The sequence below is a fragment of the Callospermophilus lateralis genome, unplaced genomic scaffold, assembly GCF_048772815.1.
Source record: "Callospermophilus lateralis isolate mCalLat2 unplaced genomic scaffold, mCalLat2.hap1 Scaffold_66, whole genome shotgun sequence".
In the NCBI taxonomy this organism is placed as follows: Eukaryota; Metazoa; Chordata; class Mammalia; order Rodentia; family Sciuridae; genus Callospermophilus; species Callospermophilus lateralis.
Genome location: NW_027514882.1, coordinates 2,288,186 through 2,302,259, shown reverse-complemented (window position 1 = coordinate 2,302,259; position 14,074 = coordinate 2,288,186). Strand labels below are relative to the sequence as shown.

Genomic DNA, 14,074 nt, shown 5'->3' with positions numbered 1-14,074 from the left:
TTTCATTCTGCTAATCTTTCTCCCATCTTTCTCCAAAGGGACGAAATCTTTCACCAGATTGACTGCACATTGGGGAGAAGGCAATAATAAAACCTTTTGGTGATTGCTATACACTAGCTCTGAACTAACACTAATTTCAGGAAACCTAAAATGTCACTAATTAGTATAGGGGCTATGATTTTAAGGGGAAAAAATGGGTCTTGACTCAAATCTATTTCACAGTGATATCAGTGGATTCCAAAACCATCTTGTGGTTATTTCCCCAGGTGAAGAATGTATAACAGAAATAGATATATTCAATATATGGCTTAATTCTCAAATGGTTTCTCTGAACTCTAGAATAAAAGCTATTATGGCAGAAAAAGTCAAGTGAAAGCCAACAGAATAGCTTCTACCTAGAAAAAAACATTAAACCAAAAACAATACTGAACTCCTTGAGGAATGGCAGAGATTAGCAGCACCACCAAGGACTTGACACATCCAGTGTTAGCAATTCTCACCACATTCCCATGAAAGTCTTCTTTTTGGTCTGTGAAGAAGACAGATGGCTCTTGGAGAATGACAATGGATTATCATAAACTCTAACAGGTGGTGACTCCAATTGTAGCTGCTGTACCAGATGTGGTTTCATTGCTTGAACAAATTAGTGTATCCCCTGGTACCTGGTATGAAGCTATTTATATAGCAAATTCATTTTCTTCTATATCTGAAAGTAAATAACTCCATTAAGCTATTTGCTTCTGGCTGTCAAGGCCAGCAATACAAGTTCTGTGTTATCCTTCAGGATATATCAACTCTCCATTCCTATATAATAATTAAGTTCACAAGAAACTTGACTATCTTTTCTTGTAGGTATAACATTGGCCTATTACACTGATAAAATTTTATTGTTTAGATCTAATGAGCTATAAGTAGCAACTGCTTCAGACTTACAGAAAAAATATTTACTTATCAATGGGGTACATTATATACAAGAAAAAAAAAACACAAACAAAAACTCAAGGGCTTTAAATTGAAGTGAAGTTCCTAGTAGCCTAATCATGTGAGGCATGTTGAAAGTCCTGCTAATATGAAAGACAAATTCTTTTGTGTGGTCTCTCCTACAACCATAAAGGAGGCCCAACTCCTAGTGGGCCTGTTTGGATATTGGAAGCGACATAGTCCTCATTTATGGTTACTTTGGCCCATTTACCATGACCCCAAAAGCTGCTCATGTAGAGTGAGATCCAGAACAAATGAAGGCTCTGTAATGTGTCCAGACTGCCATATGATTTCATTATACCACTTGAGCCATATTATTCAGCAGATGCAATGGTGGTCGAATTATCAGTGGCAGATTGGGATGCTGGCTGTCAATTCCCTGTTGGTGAACTGCAGCACAAAACCTTAATAATTTGGAACAAAACCCTACCTCCCTCTGTGAATACCTACTCTCATGTTGAGAAACAGACTATGACTTGCGACTGAGCCTTAGTGAGGCTAAATACCTAGCCACGTGACACTAAGTTATCATGCGTCCTATGCAATCATGAACATTGCACTATTTGACTCAGAAGGCCATTCAGTTGTTAGGTACAGCACTTCTCTGTAATCAAATGACAGTGGTATGTAGAGATTAGGCTTAAGCAGGCAGTAAAGACAGAAATAAGTTACATTAAGATGTGTCTAAAATGCTCAGGGGCTCCACTCTTGGTAAATTATCATCTTTCTCCCAGACTATACCCATGACTTCATGGGGTGTTTCCTAAGGTCAGTTGGTAGAAGAAGTAAAGACTTGGGCCTGGTTTACAGATGGTTCTCCATAATACACAGATGTCCCTGATATTGTACAGCTATAGTGTTATAGCCTTTTTAGAGCACCACTGAAGGAGAGTGGTGAAGTTCAATCCTTCCAGGTACCAGACTTACAGGACAGAATCAGGTACTTAATTTGGCTTAAAATTAGAAATTGCCAGACAGGAAATAATTTATTGATTTGTTGACCATAGTCAATGGTCAGGTATGTGATTAGAAAAGGGATGTGTTTATAAAATCGATCACAATGATATCTAGGGAAGAGTTTTATGGCTAGATGTTTCTGTACAAAGGAAAAAATGAAGCTGGGTGAGGTATCACTCACCTGGGTCCCAGAGACTTGGGAGTGTGAGACAGGAGAATGGTGAGTTCAAAGCCAGCCTCAGCAAAAAGCAAGGCACTAAGCTATTCAGTGAGACCCTGTCTCTAAATAAAATACAAAATAGGGCTGGGGATGTGACTCATTGTTTAAGTGCTTCTGAGTTTAATCTCGAGTATTCCCACTCCCCACCTCCCAAAAAAAAGAGAAAAAAGAAAAAACATGAAGATACTTGTGTTGTGTTAAATGTTCACAGAATGGGTTACATCAGCAAAGAAATATTGTACTAATCAATAGAATGATCCATTCTGTGGATACCAGTAAGCCTCTTTCTCCAGCCATTCCTGTTACATCCCTATGGGCTCATAAAAAGAGTGGTAATGGCAGAAGAGATGGAGGCTCTTCATGGAATAACAGTGTTATTCCATGGAATAACTAAGGCTGAACTGGATACAGGCACTTGTTGAGGGCCCAATCTGACAGCAACAGAGATTAACAGTGAGTGAACCCTTTCCTGAATTGAGTAGCTAGCTACCCTGTAGCAAGTTGATTACACTTGACCACTACCAGCTTGGGAGAGTCAACTTTTGTTCTTATTGAGTAGGCACTCATAGTGGGTATAGATTTTTCCTTCCCATCATTTAATGTTTCTGCTCAAACTACCATCTGTGGACTTATGGAATATCCATCATAAAGTTTTTCTATATTGTTTTGATTCTGACCATGTAAAACAGTTCATAGTAAATAAAGTTTAGTAATAAGCACAAGCTCATGAAATTCACTGATTTATCATGTTCTTCACCAGCCTGATACAGCTGTTTGTCATGTCAACTAAGCAGCAATACTTTGTAGTTTGGGCATGGTTCTCCAGGAGGCTGTATGTGCTCTGTGTCAGCCACAATGCACAGTGTTATTATTATTCCCACAGTCAGAAATCAGTACTGAGCCAGGATTCACCGCTTTTGAATTACAGGTTGTAAATGGAAGTGGCACCACTATTCTGCACCATACTTTGACCCATTGGCAAAATATTGTTTCCTATCCCTCTAACCTCTGCTCTGGTGGCCTAAGAATCATAATTTCAAAGGGAAGAATGCCTGCACCAGTGCAAAACATGATTTCATTGAACCACAAGTTAAGTCTGGCCCCAGCCATTTAGGGGATCTTCATGCTTCTGAAACAAAATGCAAGAGAATTACTGTGGTGGCTGGGGTGATCAATCTGGACTACTAAGGGGTAACTGGACTATTACTCTACAATGGAAGAAAGTATATGTAGAATATAGGGGATCCTTTAGGGCATCTCTTATTTTACCTTGCCTCTTTGCAACTTAGAGAAAATCATTTTGGTAAAGGTCACTTCTGGCTCACTAATCACAAGTTAAAATGAACTTGTTTCAGTAACTATTTTGTTTGACCTTTGGAGCTTGTCAATTTTTTTGTTGTTGTTATTCCTAAAAAGTTTTTCTTGTTTTGTCTTCCATGATACTATCTTAGCCTTATCTTTTACTTCCTACTAATGACAGCAAAACCTTCACCTGATTTACAATTAAAATTTAGGATTCTCTTTCCTCTGTATTTTTTCCTAGAGTATATTACATACTTGTGTGAATTTTTTCCACTCAAATGTACACAAGATATTTTAATGAATTCTAGATTAATGAATTCAAGTATCTGTAATAGACTTTACCTGGTTATTTTCAAGTAATTATGGATTAAAATATCAAACACTGTTTTTTTTTATGTACTCATCCCAAATCTTTACAAGATACTAACAAAAAATAAGTCAAACATCTGTGTCACATTTTTACATCCCTCTTATACTCTATGTGCAATTATCCACTAATTTTTGAAGATTTTGCCTCTAACAGTGTTCCTCTAATCTGCCTCATCCTTTATATGTCCATGGTGAATAGAAGTTGACATTTTTAAATTTTCTCCCATCTCTTAGATCTTCAACTCTAATATCACATTTCCTCCATTACTTCCTATACAAGCTCACTATGCCCTTTTCCTTCCTTCCTACAAATATCCCCTATCTAGATCTCAGTTTCTCTGTCTTTGATGCATATTTTATTTATTAATTTATTTTAATGTTTATTGGTGCATTATCATCATATACAATAGTAGAATTCTTTTTTTATGACATATATGTACATATGTATAACAATATAATAATCACATTCCTAGTATTTTTTCTTTCTCTCCTCACCTCCCACCCCTCCAATTGCTTTACTCTACTAATCTCTCTTCTGTTATTATTATTTTAATCATATATATACATGTGTATGTATATATAATATTCATAATGGTATAATCATACATGGACATAGAATAATTTATAGATTTTGTTCCTAAGTAATTACCCATAATCTCCCACCATCCTCCACTTGTTTACCCTTCTCTATTAGTCTACTAGCCTACCTTGTACTTTTGTGGGATTCCCTTTGTATTTCTCTTTTCTATCTCTCTAGCTTCCACATAAAAGAAAAAAATATTTGACCCTTGACTTTATGAGTCTTGAATATGTCACTTCGCATGGTGTTCTCTAGTTCTATCCATTTATCAGCATGTTATAATTTATTTATCTCATTTTTCATGGCTGAGTAAAACTCTCTTTTGCAAATATACCACTTTTTTTTTTATTCATTCATCCATTGACGGACATCTAGGCTTGTTCCTTAACTTTGCTATTGTGAATTGTTCTGCTATAAACTTTGGAAATCTTGTTTTCACTACAGTATATAGATTTTAGTTCTTTTGGATAAATACCAAGCAATGGGATTGCTACACCATATGGCAGGTCAATTCCTAATCTTTGGAGAAATCGCCATAGTATTTTCCAAAGTAACTTGCAGTCCCACGAAATATATAGAAGTACATCATTTTCCCCACATCCTCTCCAGCAAATCTTATTATTTGCATAATACCCATCAAAATACCAATGACATTCTTCAAAAAACTAGGGACAAAAAAAAAGCAGGCCAAAAATTCTTATGAAAGAATAAAAAACTGAGAATATCCAAAGCAATACAGAGCAAGAGTGCTGTTGGTGGCATCACATTACCCAATCTCAATAAATGCTACAGAACTATAGTAACAAAACCAGTGTGGTCTTGAGACTAAAACAGACATGAAGACCAATAGGATAGAATAAAAGACACAAAGACAACCCCACATAGATACAGTCATCTGACACTTGGCAAAGTTTCTAAAAACATGCCCTGGGAAAAAATATATAGCCTTTTAAGAAATGGTGCTGAAAAATGTTCCTTTGTATGAAGAAGAAGGAAATTACATTTCTTTCGATCAACCTGAAAAAAAAAAAAGCAATTCAAAGTGGATCAGAGACCTAGGAATTAAACCAAAACCATTGCGACTATGAGAAGAAATCATACGATCAACATTGCAACGTATTGGCAGAGGCAAAAATTACCTTATTAAGACTACTAAGGCTCAGGAAATAAACTTAAGAATCAATAAGTAGGATGATGTCAAATTAAAAAGCTTCTGTACAGCAACAAAGTAAATTTAGAATGTGAAGAAAAAGGCTACAGATAGGAAGAAAATCTTTGCTAGCTACTCTTCTGACAGGGGATTTATATCCAGAGTTTATGAAGAACCTAAAAACAAATAACTCAATCAATAAAAGGACAAAGTCCCTACTACTTCCCTAAAGAAAAAATACAAATGGTCAACAAATACACATAAAAATATTCATCATCCTTAGCAATCAGGAAAATGCAAATCAAAACTACTCTGAAACTTTATATCAGGGTTTTTAAAAATTTTACTCCATACAACCTTTTCTGGAAATGTCAGTCAAATCATTTTTCCAGACTCATCTCAGGTGCTTCCTCATCTGTGAAAACTTTCTTGAAGTCCTACATTTCTTGATACAGTTGCAGAGCATCCAGTGTCCCTCCAGTCCCACAATTTGTCTCCACTATAGTGCTTTTGGCATAGTACTGAAGTTATTGTTCATCTTTGGGAGCAATATAAAATTATATACCCTGATATTGTCTGGTGCAATGGAGCAAAATGGAGACTACATAACCTTAAATTTTAACTTCAGAATTTACTGGGTGTTGGACAATGGGTAGATTACTTAGCTTTCTGCACCTCAGTTTTCTCACATGTATTTTTCCTTATAATGCTGTTATGAAAAGATACATAAATTTACATTCGTAAAGCAATTAGAGGTGCCCAAAGGAATCACTCAGTAATGTTTACCTATTATATTTTAATGTAGGGGACTTCATATTTACTTTTAACCTCACCAGGCTTAATATGTATCAGGGTTTAATGCATGCTGAATCAAAATATATTCAATAAATAGAGGCCACTGAAACTAGGGACTGTATGTTTCTTTTTTATATTTTTGTCGTTTTAAACAATTTAAATTTAAGTGTTGCTTCTAACTATAATTTATCTGTAATGACAACTTGGCTTTCAGAATTACTCTTAGAGGAAACAAGGGTCAGTATTGTCTTGATATATTGCCTTGAGGCTCTGACAAAACTTGAAAATACACAGACATAGGCATGCAATTGTCTGCATTGGAGTAAGCAACCAAATTATCATTAATTTGTGTATGTATACATGCATGTGCATAATTATGTGAATATTTTTGATGCAGGCTTTTTTCTTTGTCTTTAGTTTTAGCAACTAGCAATACCTAATATGTAATTTTTTAAAAGTAAATTAATCTCTGCCTCACTTGACTACATAGAAACTCACACCCAGGTTATTTTAGTAAATACAAAACATGTATTTTGAGAAATAATTGGCTTCATTTTAACATACTGTTATGAATTTTTGTATGAAAACTAAAGCAGCATTCATTCATTCAAAGCAATATATATATATATTACAAAAGTATATCAATGTTAACATCTGCTTCTTTAAATACAATTGTTAACAAGGCTAATGGCCACTGAGCCACACACTGTTCTTTCTATGAATTTCTACATTGGATCGTTCTTTCATATTTTGATACTTGGAAATAAATTTTCTCTAAATGAATGGAGTCTCCAGTAGTAGGGACTAAGCCTTATTTTAAAAAGAAAAAAGAAAGTTAAATTGGAGGCACAACGATAGTAGTCAGTAGACCATTGTGGTGGGCAATTTTGTATTTGCCTTTTTCCTTAGCCCTGAATTCTATATAGTTGATAATAATCTGCCTTTCTGTGTAATATCTCAAAGCCTTTATAGAATGAGCAGAAATATAAATACATTTGTATATTGTTTACATACATATATAAAATATGTTGAATTGGCCTCCATGCTATCATAATTTTATTCCCAAAATTAGAAGTATCAACACAGAGTTAATTAAACTTTAATTAGTTTCCTTGCAGAAAGAAAATGTTGGCAACTGACATTTCATTTACATTAGAAGTGTATTTTTGCTGAAGAAAAGGGAGTTTTTATTACACATTACCAATGTACAGCCATATACCTGTAGAAATAACACTCTATAAATGTCGTAATAGGTTAGATGTTGGATCTACTCCTTTTAATACAATCTACAAATGTTAACTTGTCTTTTAAGTGAACCAAATAAATTTCACACCATAAAATTATAATGGTGGAATTCCAGAATACCAAATAAGAACTTGGACAGTTAACCTAACATTTCCATTATAACTTAAGATCATTGGTAGGTAAAAAACTATTCTACCTTGAAAAAAAAAACAAAGTGTTATTACTTTGTTAATAAAATGTTGACTTTATTATCTCTAATTCTTGTGACTAAAGTCTGTGAGTCTGATCTAATTAAAAATAGAGAATACTTTCTCTACAGGCATTTTCCAGGAATTTCAATGTGATATATATCATCTATCATAAGCAGAGCTTAGAAAACTGTAATCTTCAAAATGGTTCGAAGCTCTCCCTTGCATTCATTTGTACTGGGTTTCAAAACTCCATCTTTATATTTAGTTAAATAAAAAAAAGAAGCAAGTGCACCAAAACTACATGAAATTATCTAAACAGGTCTTAATGGTTTTTACATCACATGGTCCTATTGCAGAATTGTATAAGCAGAAGTTTTCAGCAATTACCTCAGAGACATCAGAACTTTGTAGTACCTTCTCTAAACTACCTAAGACCCTTCTTTTGCCTATAGTTCTAGTGGGTAGCTGTTATATTAGAAGGACATCTTTAAATTGGAACTCTTTGGGCCTCACTGTTTTTCTAACCATTTGGACTCACTATGACCTTCTGCTTAACCCATGGTTTGAAATCCAGGGATTGCATTTAGAAGGTCATCCCAGGGCTATGAACCCAGACTCAGAATTCTAGTAGGCAGCTGTCAAGGAGATAGCTGAACAATGCCATGATATCTACTGTTACTATTGTTCTTTTGTAAGATTATTTGAAACTGAATACCCAGAATGGATCTTACATGGAAAGCCAAGGGACTCAACTTTTATATATAGATAAATGTCCAGTAAAAAAACAAAAGCAAACCAAATTATTTTGGGACCTATACAACTGTGTGGTAATCCTGAGTATATGTTCATCTTCAGCAGTTTCTACTGGAACTTATTTTTCACTCTATTACTCGGTAAAATTTAAATACATTTCTAAAAGGCAAATTTTAAACAAAATAATTCCAAATTTTGGAAACACAAGTCCAATCATGCTTCTCTATAGCTTAAATTTTCAGAAAACTCACAGGATTTAATGTTCAAGAGACATGACCTTCTAAACCATGTCCAAATATCCTTCCTACCATTGTTTTCCATTTCTGTCTTTGCATTTATTTTGCTTATTTTAAACTCTCCTCAAGAGAGTTAATCTGATTTCATTAAAGTTCATGACAAAATCATTTATAAAATTTTAAAAAAATTTCACAAAATCAAAATAATATAAAATATTCATTTTTTGGAAAAATGTCCTTTTAAAAAACATTAGTTGTAGTTGGACAAAATACCTTTATTTTATTTCTTTATTATTATGTGGTGCTGAAGCTGGAACTCAGAGTCCCACACAGGCTAGGTGAGTGCTCTACCACTGAACCACAAACCCAGCCCTGGAAAAATGACTTTTTTGATAATGTGGATAAATTTTATCTATCTTAGACATAAGGAAAATTTTTAATAAAAGGAAAACAATTATCAAAACAAGCATGCTGAAACTATTACCATTGACTATGTTTTAAAAATCTCTAAGCTTGTAAAATGGTTTCAAAATTGTATGCTAGTTTCAATATCAAATGGTGCACATTTCTGATCCAATATTTATGCCTTTGACCATAAGTAACTTTAAAATAACTTGCAAAACATAACAAAGAGAAATTGTTTATAAATATAAGTAGGTCAAAACAGACAGGTTTTTAGAACTACAATCCTGATGGTGTTTCAAGCTTTAAATAAAAAGGGAGGGAATTAATCCTGCTCATTCAAAAACTTCAATATCAATTTAAGATATTATGCCTGGAGATTTTTCTTTTTGTCTCTGACTTGACTAGTGAACAATTTCAGACTGGCTGCAAACCATATGTGCTAAGGCTTTTTATGACATCTACATATTTTAACTTTGTTTCTTCTACAAAGAATGACAAAAATGGAAGCAAAATAAATAAACATGGAATGTATTCCAAATACACACACACATTTATTATTTTCATTAAAATAATCAGGGGGAATTAAAGTAAAGAGGGGTGAATGATATTCCAAAGCTTACCCAGGTCATGAGTCAGGAAGAGAAATCTTGGATTGTAAGTCCAGTGGTCTAGTCACTGGTTTGTTCACTTCCTGTGCAAAACATCCATACACAATACACAATTCATATTCCCCCTTTCTATCAAGTGGTTGTCAAAAGAAACACGCCATTACCTTTCCCACATATTGAAGTTCGGAGCCCATGTACTCCTCCAGCACAAAAAAATTGATTCCATACCCAGCCATGTTTAACTCGTTGGAAATGTGATCGTCGCCCTGGCAGATGAATAACATTTTCTCTTGGTTCTGTGCCTAAAGTCTGTTGTGGCTGTGGTTGAAGTGGTGTTAGGAGACATCCATCAAACAGGATCCAGAGAAGCAGGGATAAACAGTTCCTTGTAAGCATTGGCAAAGGCTTTCCTATAGCAGAGTACTAAAAACTCCAGTGCTTAATATAGAATTCTGGAATCCAGGTTTGAGGTGCCTGTGGTCTTCACCACTTAGATTTCTGTTTTATTGCAGAAATGATAATCCAGGCATTAATCCTTTTGAAGCTTTTGCTTTATTATATTACATCTAAGGGGACCTATGAAATAGAACAAGAAAGATACATTAAATTAATAAGACTTCAGAATGATATCATCAAAATTGTCATTGTATCTCCCAACATTTAAAGAAACTAAAAGGAAAAACTTTAAAGTACTATCTTGGGAAATATTCAGGGCTATTCAAACTGTTGTAAGTTGAATAAATTATATAAAATTTTTCCAGACTTGAAAAGTTATAAATTAAAATAAAACAAGATGAGTTACTTCAAACAATAATATGTTTAAATTTAATTATCATTTAAAGGAAAGAACACAGATAACTGTTTAAAAGTGAACAATAAGAAAAGGATTTTGTAACTTCAGCACTAGTGACATTTGGGAGTGGATCATCCTTTGTTTCTTAGAGACCCTTTATACAATTTAAAGTTTTTAGAAGCACCTCTTTATGTACTCTAAAGATGACAGTATAACTTATCCCATTCCCAGTTATGACAACCAAAAATATCTGCAAAGTTTGAAAAACTTTTCCTGACAGAAGAAAAATAGGTCAAGATGGAGAAGCAAAGATTTGAAGAAGGAAAAACAAACAAACATAAACCCCCAAACTATTATTTTAAAGTATAGAGATTCCTAAAGTAAGAGAACTGAAAGAAAATAATTACAAATGTAAAATGAATAAAAGTATCTCACTAAACCTCAAATGATTGATAAATTCATATTGTTATAAGAACTTTTAAACTTTAAGTAGAAAACGTGCTTCACCAGATTCACTGTACTAGAAACATTGAATGTATAGGAATAATTTTGTAGATAAGGTGCAGTGTAGAGCAAATGTGAATCCCTATGGCCAGGGGCAGGGGATATCTATTCTGCATTTAGGTATAATGACATTTGAACTTTCCTTTATAATAAGCATTTTTTTTTTTTACTTTTGCCTAATGATCAGTGACTAAAGACATTATGTGTTAGTTTAAAGAAAATAGACAGGGACTTTAGATAGTCCCTCTAAAATCATAAACAGAAAATAACCACTCAAATAAATAATTATAAGCAAATTATGCCAATAATATGAAAAAGGCAATCCAAATATCCTGACAAATTAACTTAGGTGAATAAAATCCTTCTTTAGGTGACAATTTCATTGAGAGCTACAATAGGATCATTCGTGTGTTTTACGAGCAGGTATGTGGAAAATGGTGTTGTTCCAGGGAGGATTTATAGCATTAGGGCCACAAGGCCCAGAGCCTATGAGGGTTTCAAGAGCCAAAAATGTTACAGGCCAGAAAATATACATAATACTTTCTAAAGAAGAGAACTGAAACCAAAGTTAATAATGGATTGATTAAACATCTATAAAAAATGGAAATTTTTGTCAACCAATCAGTTTTAACTAAGGCCAATACATACTCAGTCATGTATCATAATTAAAATGTATAAATAATTCTTCACAAATATTGTAATTTAAACATTTGAAGTGGGAGCAGTTCATTACACTTGAGATAAGATGTGCAGTGTGCAGTATCCAAAAGTTATGCTCTGGAAGTATTCTATAAGGACATTCCTAAAATAAAAAGCACAAAGAGGCATGACATTTTCTCTATTACCCAAAGGAGTATGACTGTCAAAACATAAATAGTATATATTTTATTACATTTGTAATTGTGGTGAATATATTTTATTACGTTTGTAATTGTGGTGGAGTGATGTTTCTATAATGTTAATTACACCTACATTGTCCATTATGGTAACCACCACTTACACGTGGCTATTTAGTAAAAAAAAAATGGTGATAAGGGAATGTACTCTACTTTTAAACTATACACTGAATTTCAGAAACTTAGGATGAAAAATAATGTACAATATCTCACTATTAAGTTGTATATTTATTACTTGTTAATACAACAACATTTTAGATCAGAATAAATAAATATATAGTAAAATTAATTTCACCTATTTATGTTTGCTTTATTTAATGTATGAAATAAAAAGTTAAATCTACAAGGGCAACTCAATTATGCCTTACATTATTTTCTGTTGGAAGGCACTAGTTCACATATTAGAGTTTACAATCACAAACTTTGACTGAATATTATTCTTAACATTCAATGGCAAATACCTAAAATGAAATATGTTTGTAGGAACAATGCATTAGGAGGTTAGAGAAAAGATGAATCTATTTTGAATTATCATAGTAGGCATATTTTCCTCATCTGTTTTTAAGTTTAAATTGCTAATGTTAACTTGTGAAATGTATTATTGACTTAAACTTTTCATTTATTCTGTTTCTTCTCATACCCAACTCAATCCTAGTCCTATCACATACAGGTTAGATGGGGAGATAAACATGAAGAGGAATTCCAGAACTCTAACTTCTCCTTCTACTATAAGTAATTGGTTTGTGCTTCTGCCTTCTTACTTCTGTGACATTTTTCTCCTCCACTTTTTTTGAGATGTGAGGTTCTGAAACCCAGAGTTTAGAAAGCATTCACATCTAAGTTCAATACTCAAAACAAATATTTTCTGTTGTATATTTCCAATACATTTAAAACTTGTATCACTTTTTTTTTAAAAAAGTAATTTAAAATTTATTCCAGCTATAATGCAAGTTATACTGACTTTAAGGTAGCATCACATGGCATACTTTTGAGTCCATTCCCAAGATATTCTGTGTGCTTATGTCTGTTTTATGGATCTGTGCAATATCTGGCACTAAAGGGTCATCTGGGTTTGGATCACATAGCAATGAAAAATGGATAAAAGAACTTTAGAAATAGTTAAAGCAAGAGACCATTGTGATCTTAGAATATCAAGACAAATGTTGCCATTACTGTTAATATTTGGATAATAAATTCTTGTTGTAAATGCAAACTTAGCTGGTTTGAAGAGGTAGTCTATAGGAAAATGAATTGTCAAAAAGAATACACCACACTGATATGGGCTGTCATAAGTTCCCATAATTGTATCTTGCCAATGAATTAGAGCATTTGTTTTTAAGTTGAACATTGGGTTATATTCACCCTCATTACGATTAGAGGTTAAAAGTGTTTAAAAGATGAGTTTTCATCTCCAATGGAATAATAAATAAGAATTTCTAATCTACCTATGTTCTCCTTCTCTGTAGTATTAGAACATGGTTCTGTGATATGAAGTAATTAGTTCACAAATAATCAGTAAGTAGTAAACAGTATAAATATAACATGAAAAGCTTGTTATATCATAAGTCAGTTTTCCATAAAATTTAAAACTTGCATGACCAAAAATGGCAACTAAATGCAAAATATATGCATAAGGCTGAATTTAACTGGAGCCACAGGAAAAATCACTGTGGAACATAATGTTCATTTCTCTCCAGTTCACATTTGGTTCGTTCTTTTGACTCTCATAATAACATGCTTTGTTTCTTCCACATTTTTGTGTCTATCTCTCTTTCTCTTTTCTTAAGTAGTCTATTACTTATATCCATGTAATTAAATCTTTTTTAAAGAGAGAGAGATTTTTTTATATTTATTTTTTAGTTTTTTGTGGACACAACATCTTTATTTTATTTTTATGTGGTGCTTAGGATCAAACCCAGTGCTCCGTGCATGCCAGGCGAGTGCATTACCACTTGAGTCACATCCCCAGCCCCGTTATTAAATCTTTATCTTTTTTTTTTACTAGAATATTCCATTTGTTCCATTTCTATGACCAAATATTTGGTACTAAAAAACATGTAATGTTACAGCACTAGTATGCTAACAGGAT

General features: G+C 33.3%; 1 pseudogene; it reads right to left on the bottom strand.

The window, feature by feature from the left end:
* Nucleotides 1-12,958: 12,958 nt before the first annotated feature.
* Nucleotides 12,959-13,285, bottom strand: LOC143640843 (ubiquitin-conjugating enzyme E2 D3 pseudogene; annotated as a pseudogene).
* Between the last annotated feature and the right edge of the window lie 789 nt (nucleotides 13,286-14,074).